The sequence below is a fragment of the Sceloporus undulatus genome, chromosome 2 (genome assembly GCF_019175285.1).
Source record: "Sceloporus undulatus isolate JIND9_A2432 ecotype Alabama chromosome 2, SceUnd_v1.1, whole genome shotgun sequence".
NCBI classification, from domain to species: domain Eukaryota; kingdom Metazoa; phylum Chordata; class Lepidosauria; order Squamata; family Phrynosomatidae; genus Sceloporus; species Sceloporus undulatus.
The window spans coordinates 146075299-146083019 of record NC_056523.1 but is presented as its reverse complement, the minus strand read 5'-3'; the positions used below and the strand labels follow the sequence as shown (position 1 = coordinate 146083019).

Below are 7721 nucleotides of genomic sequence, written 5' to 3'. Positions count from 1 at the left end.
GGGGGGGATGAAGGGTTGGCGAGAAACAGAGGTTTCACAGTCCTGGCCAGTGTTTTCTGTCGGGGTTATATATCGATTTGAGGCTTCGAGCAGCAGAATGAGACTTTTTGACCGGAGGCAAAATCGATGATCGACTTTGCTCTTTGGCGCTCCCAATTCCTTCGACCCATCCGTCCCTGCTTCCCGTTGTTGTTGTTGTTGTGTGCCTTCGAGGCGTTTCCGACTTTTGGGCGATCCGATCGTGGGGTTTTCTTGGCAAGTTTTGTTCAGAGGAGGTGAGCCATTGCCACCCTCGAAACAGGGACGTAGCTAGGATTTTAGGAAGGGGGGGGTCCAGACTAAGTGCCACCATTATAATGGGGCTTGAGTGCGGCGGCGCAGAGCCACACACCATTCATTTTTCTAATGGAGGGGGGGGTCCGGCCCCCAGATCCCCCCCCCCCGGCTAACATCCTGTCAGAGTTTGTGACTTGTTGCCCAAGGGATCCGAACTCTGGTCTTAACTCAAAACTCAAACCACTACACCGCGCTGTCTCTCCTCTTCTTTCTCCCTCTTCCCTACCCATCGGAAATTGTAGGTCAACTGTTCTATATATGTGTGAGAGAGACAGACAGTGTGAGATAGAGAGCTCCCTGTCTCGTGCCTTTGAGATTGCGCAGGCTCAGAATACAATCTCGTGTTTTAAATGTTATTTCCAAGGTAAAGAAAATATGCGAACTCCAAATGGCGGCAGAGGCAACGCGGGCTGAGTGAACATGAAGCATAAACCTCTTTCTAAGGATGCCACTGGAGAAACCATGCAGTTTGATACCACTCTAACTGTCATGGCTCCATGCTACAGAATCCTGGGATTTGTAGTTTGGCGAGCCACCAGCATGGCAGACCTTGTAAAACTACAGATCCCCTGATTCCATAGGATGGAGTTACAGCACTTAGTGTCAAACTGTATCAATTGTACAGTGGAGATGCACTTTAACGCGGGTCAGCAACTGAGAAGCAATCCACGTTGAAAGCGATATACTTCCCAGACACATCGAGAAGGTGGGATTAGTGTAAATTTGGACTGAGATGTAAGTTGCAGACCCAGGAATATACAGCGGGAGTAAGAACCCCCCTGAGTAGGGTAAGTCGTATTTCCGAGCAAATATCAAAAGAGTCATAGCTTTACGCCTCTTTCTTGGCAGCCCACTGGAATAATTTCTTCAAACACGGAATAGAGGTGCATTCAAAACATAGATATATTTGCAGGACTGAGCATACATATTGGGGAATAACTGTGTATGAATTCAGAAATAAACGTCATTGAGGACAATGGGATTCATGTGTGCGGCTCAGGGTGCTTTCAAGTCGGCTGTCGACTTACGGCGACCCCATGGATTTCATAGGGTTTTCTTAGGCCAGGCATAACTTGCTCACCGGAAAATGGATCTAATAACATTGTTCTTGATGTCCCTTTCGTCCCAGAGTCCGAGCAAAACACGAGTGGGATCAAGCTGTCAAATTCTGCAATGCCGGAAATCTGGTGTGTGTGCACCTTCTTCAAGCTGCTTGTCGAGTTCTGGCGACCCCATCGGGTTTTCTTAGGCTAGGGATACTCAAGAGATGGTTTTGCTAGCTCCTTTTCCTGAAATACAGCCGACAGCTCCTGGTAGTCATTGGCGGTCTCCCATCCAAGTACTAGCCAGGACTGACTCTGCTTAGCTTCCAAGGTCTTACAGGATCTGTAGACAACCCCAAGTGCCCTGATTTAATGGGATGGGAGGGACTTAGCCGGGCTGCGGGGAATCCTAACCTCCGGCCCAGCCACGCGTGGATTCTGAGTCGGTGCCGCTCTCCTTCCAAGACCATCGCGGGGCTTTTTCCGGAGGCAAAGCCAGGGGCTTCTTCTTCCTCCTCCCCATCCTGAGGAGTTCCTGTCGTCTTCGCCTCGCTCTCAGGGATCATTTCTAGTAGCACGGTGCCATCTATGGAATATACCTGGAATTATTCCTCACCAGGCAGCGCTTAAAACGCCGAGTTGAAGAAGAGGGTCCCCAGCCCCACTTAGGAGGTATCTTAGGTGCTGGAAGGAGAGGCCTTGGGGACTCCGCGTGGCTTGGAAAGGCGGCGGTTTGGGACTACCGTTCCCAGACTCCCTCAGCTTGAGGGACTGGGGGATTCTGGAGGTTGTAGTAGAAAAAAGGTGACTTACCCAACTTCTGGGAGCCAGCGGCTGTTTTAAAAAAGCAGCCTGAGAAATGCAGTTAACACCCGCAACGCTTTGAGTGTTGAACACATACATCTGAGGAAGTAGACTGAAGTCTAGGGAAGCTCGTGTTGCCACCTTCTTTCTCAAAGGTGCTACAAGATCTCTCTGCACACTGATTCTAGAGACTAACACGGCTATATCTTTGAATTCTACCGCTTTGAGTGTTGTTAGACTAGGCTTTGGCTGCTGCCACATTGGAGAAATAAAGCAGTTTGACACCATTTTAACTGTCCATGGCTCAGTGCTGTGGAATTCTAGGATTTGTAGTTTTCCAAACCATCTAGCCTTCTCTGTCACCAAACTACAAACCCCAGGATTCCTTAGTATTGAGCCCTGGCAGTTAAAGTCGTGTCAAACTGCATTGTTTCTGCAGGGTGGCAGCAGTCTTCCCCAGGGTGATTTCTTAAAGAAACAGCTACACATTTTCTCTAGTCCTTTGAGAGATTCCAGGCTCCTGAAGGAGGTGAAATGAGTTGAAATAACTCTCCCCAAGGTACAGATTCAGGAGTCAGGTTCTGAAATCTAGAAGAACTCGGTTCCCTTTTAGGAGCGGAGGGGAGTTGCCTTGCAAAGAGAGTGGCCTTGCAAAGAAAGGGAGGACCTGGTTTCACAGCCAAGCTGGCTTTACTTGGATACCAGAAACTTCTGGCTGTCCTGAAGCACACAAGGAGGTCCTTCTTGAGCCATCGTCTTTTCTTGCTTTGCCTGGCCCTGGGGCCACAGGAGGACACACAATCTGATACTGACAGCAAGACCTTCTCTTTGTGAACCTTAGGCGCTTCTCCAGTACCCCATAAGGCCTAGGAGCTTATTGCCCTGCCTTCACAAACAAGGAGACAATACCCCCCCCACACACACACACGTCTGCATCCCAAAAGAAATACCATTCAATTGTCCAGAACCATGATTCAAAGGAGGCAACTGAAATGAGAGAAAGAGATCAGCCAGCAAAGGACCGTGTCTGCTGTCTGGGCACCAAAAAGCCCCTGCATCCTGATTAAGGAGCTCACTCTCTTCTTTACTTCATTTTGCTTATTTTACTTTTTGCTCAGTTTCGGTTTTGTCAGCTGATCCTGGTTTTCCTCTTGACTTTTTGTTTGAGTGGAAAAGGGATTTCTCACTTCTGAAACTGGCCTAACCACCACCACCACCACCACCCTTCTGCCAGCATTTCGAGGACTGATAGATAGACAGGTCATGAACCATCTTGAAGGATGAAACTGTTTGAACTGGAAAAGAAAAGCCCACAAAATTTCTTATTTTATTCTGTTTTTGTTTATTCCCTCCAGGAGGCCTAACTTTGTTGCTTCATTTAAAAAGCACTCTTTTCCCTATTTCTAACTGAATAAATATTAAGCTTTCAGTTGAGCCTACATGAGGTGCCAGCCTGCAAGATATGCCCCTCCATACTATCTTAATTAAGAAGAGAAACAGCAAAATGCAGGACTATGACTAACAACTTCAATTTTTTCCCTCCTGTTTGGTTTGTAACACCTTGCCTGATGAAGAGGCCTGTGAAGCCTCAAAAGCTGGCAACACATATATTGTGCATTTTGGTTGGCCAATAAAGGTATCACTGGTGGATTTTTAAACTGCATTTGCTATATGGCCAACCCTGGATGTCCTTTGCTTGGGACAGATACAAAAAACTTTCCATCCCTCTTCTTTTATTTTTCCTAAGAACACAGCAAGCTTTCACAGTCTGAACTGGTGGAAATTCTAGGAAGAACAGACATGCTTTATTGGTACAGTAGTTCTTTAGTTGTTTTGTCTAGATAATATTTTGTGTAAACTACTACTGCCTTTATATCCCTTTCCTACTGTTTTGCCCCTTAGATTGATTTCCTATTGTTTTGTTTTTGTTTTTGCATCTTCCTTTTACATGCTGTCTTCTCTCTCCCTGCTGTGATTGATTTAGAAAAACAACAGCAACAACAAGTCGCTGGATAAATGTTTCATGTTGTTTTTCTGGTGTATTTTTGTTACCACTAGAAGCTGCCTGGTGCAAGCTCAATGAGGCTAAGACGAGTAGTATTGAATATGTGAGGCAGGGAAGTGCCTCTGATCATGCGCAGAAGGCTTTCTGTGGTACCACAGCCTCAGGAAATATCAAGGCAGGTGGGACTCGGAAGCAAAGCGTGTTCCGGCAAATGGTTGAAAGTTGCCTTCACCTGGAAAGGAGATCTGTGGGCAAGCATTTTTCCCCCCCAAAACTGTGGGGCTGTTTGCCTGGAAGCCCTGCCTCGTCAACGATTTACAGGTACACTTCCTTTCCAAACCCACTGCTTACAAGTACAGTGGGTCCTTGGTATCTGCTGGTGTTTGGATCTAGGACTCTCCTGCGGATACTAAAACCCATGGGCGCTCAAATCCCATTAAATACAGTGGCATAGTGAAATTGTGTCCTTTGTATAAAGTGGCACAATCAAGAGTTGCAGTTTGGAATTTATCTATATATAAAATTGGTTGAATCCGCGGATAAAGAACCCCTGGATATGGAGGACTGGCTGTACTTCGCGTTCATTTTGGCTCCATTCTGCCTTTGCAACAGACCTTTGCTCTAGCTGTTGGGGGGGTGGGGGGGGGGGGAGAAGAGAAATCGAGAGGGAGGGAGGGAGACTGGGAGAATTGCAAGGCACACGTCCGAAGAACGAAAGTTGGATTTAAAGCGAGGGAGGGATCGGAATAGTTGAGAGGAAAGAAGCTGCAAAGTACCACTGAGGCTGCCGACGGAAAAGGTCGGGCTGGCCCAAGAATCTAGTGACCAATGAACAAAGGAAAGACTCTGGAAAGATGGGATGATGGAAAGGAAGCATTTCTGCACTGTTCCGATCCAGTGTGACAGGGAGGTCCCTTATTTTCCCAGCTTTCTGCTGGTACATACTTTAGGAAATGCCTGGAAGTTGTTGAGGAGGGGATCTTGCTCCGTTTCAGCAATATCTGCTTTGTTTTAGTTGATGTGTCCCTTCACGTCGGTTGCCGACTTGTGGCGACCCTAAGGCTATCCTGTCATGGGGTTTTCTTGGCAAGATTTGTTCAGAGGGGTTTGCCCTTGCCTTCCTCTGGGGCTGAGAAAGTGTGACTTGCTCAAGGCTACCCCGGTGCCTTCACCTGGAAAGGAGATCTGTGGAATAGGGAACCAAACCCTGGTCTCCAGAGTCATAGTCCAATGCTCAAACCACCACACCATGCCAGCTCTCCTCTCTTTCCCTCAGTTTATTTTACGGTTGGATTGTAAAGCAGACCAATACAATTTAATCCCTAGGCAGTGGACAGGATCTTGCAGGCGTTTGTTTTCTTCACTTGGCCAGAAATCTCTTCCTCAAAAGAGCTGGAAACGTTGTCTTTTCTTCTCGCTGCCAGAGACACAGGCAGATCCACGATTCCTCTTCTTCTCCTCTGGCTTTCCTTCCAGACTCGCTCTGCCTCGGAGGGACTCACTGTTTCAACTCTGTCTGGATTTTCTGAAAATTTTAGGAAGATTAAAATTCAATGGTGGTTGTGTGCCTTCACGTCATTCCCGACTTATGGCGACTCTATGACAAACCTATCACAGGGCTTTTCTTGGCAAGATTTGTTCAGATGGAGTTTGCCCTTGCCTTCCTCTGAGGCTGAGAGAGTGTGACTTGCCCAAGGCCACCCAATGAGATTCGAACCCTGCTCTCCAGAGTCCTAGTCCAACACTCAAACCACTACATCATACTGGCGACCAGGGATCAACTCCCGGCTTGGCCATGGGTGACCTTGCTCAAGTCACACTCTCTCAGCCTCAGAGGCTGAGGCAAAACTCCACTGAAGAAATCTTACCAAGAAAAGCCTGTCACAGGTTCGCCATAGACTGGAGCTGAGTTCAAACCCTGACTAGAGAGAGTCCTCCTCCAGCGCTCATACCACTGCATCCGCATTGGCTCGAAGTTCAAGAGGAAGCTGTTTTGATGGTTTGTTTGCTTTGTTCCTCGCTGGGAACCCAGTTCACTGTTCAAGGCTCCAAGTGTGGCTTTGGTGTGCGGCGGACACTCTCTCCGACTGCAGGGGAGTTGCTGGCACCAGGCTGCTGCTGCTAGAGAGCAAAGTCCAGAGCAAGGAGGAAGTTCGGGAGCTTCCAGAAAAGCCTCCGTGCCAAGAAGATTCCTTTGCATGTCGGGAGTCCATCTCCTGGAGCCAACAGTTGCCCAGCAGGAAGGCCCCCACCACCAGACCGGCTTCTGAGTAGACCTGCTTAGGACTGAACTTCAAGGGAAGTTCTCCGACACTCTCTGTCCCTGGACTTCAGACCCACAACGGCACAATCCACCGAACCCCACCGAACTCACATTCTGAGGGAAGGTGACCGGATGTCCACATCGTAAAGGAGGACAAGGCACTGCAAAATGGAAGACCTTCAAGGAAAGTGGATGGCGTGATGGAATCAAAAGCGAAAAACCTTTGTAGAAATGTAAATTAATCCACTTTAGTCTTGCTCCAAATGGAGGGCATTTTAAAATCCTCCCTGGACAGATGGTTCAAGTGTAGGACGTGTCCTGGAAAAGGAGGAAAAGCTGGTCAACCTGTGCCAGGGCCAGGGAGATAAGTGAGCTCCCTCATTTCTGAGCAAACAAGCACAGGACTGCTGTTTGAACACTCGGATCTATTTTGGATTACTGACGACGATGGCGGGGGGAGTCGGCAGGGCTTTTGCAGTCTTAGCGGAGAGCAGCAATTTTGAGTGAAAGCTGGTCCTATCACAGGGTCGTCTTGGCAAGATTTGTCCAGAGTGGCTTTGCCTTTGCCTGCCTCTGGGGCTGAGATAGTGTGACTTGTCCAAGTCTGAATGAGATTCGAACCCTGGTCTCCAGAGCCCTAGTCCAACACTCAAATTACTACACCACGATGGCGACCAGGGATCAAATCCCCCTCGGCCATGAGAACATGCTGGGTGACCTTGGTCAAGTCACACACTCTCAGCCTCAGACGAAGGTAAAGGTAAAATTCCTCTGAAGAAATCTTCCCAAGAAAACCCTATGACGGGTTCTTCATAGATCGGAGTTGACGTGAAGGCACATAACATGACAACAACAAATCGCAGGAATGAGGCAAACTGACTTGTTCCCTTTGGTCACAAGAACTCACCAGGGCTGCAGTCCTGGACACAGTTCCACCGGAATACAGCCTCAGTGGACACTCTGGGAATGGATTTTGTATAGCTCTGGTAGTACCTTAGTTAAGCCTTTGGGGACCTGGGACCCTCCCTGCCGCACCCTCCATCTAGAATAAGGCAATAACCCTACTGGTCTATCTTGTTAGGGTTATGAAAGTCTTAAAAGTCTGCCTCAGACCTTTGAACCCTTGAAATCAATCATATAGACTGCAGCTGGAGGAAAGGAGAGGGACCCAAGGAACTGGGTCTTCCAGCCAGTGGAACTGGGACTTCCCATCTCTGTCAGTGCATCTGGAACATCTTTCCAGGTCAGGCTGGTGCAAAAAGTTGCATTT

The 7721-nt window shown here is 48.2% G+C and overlaps 1 long non-coding RNA gene across 1 annotated transcript; it reads right to left on the bottom strand.

The window, feature by feature from the left end:
- Positions 1-3474: 3474 nt before the first annotated feature.
- LOC121922039 lies at positions 3475-7464 on the bottom strand. Its single transcript, XR_006102083.1, has 3 exons — positions 7359-7464; positions 6057-6769; positions 3475-5713 (listed from the first exon to the last, which is right to left on the bottom strand). It is a non-coding gene; the product is annotated as an uncharacterized LOC121922039 (long non-coding RNA).
- Between the last annotated feature and the right edge of the window lie 257 nt (positions 7465-7721).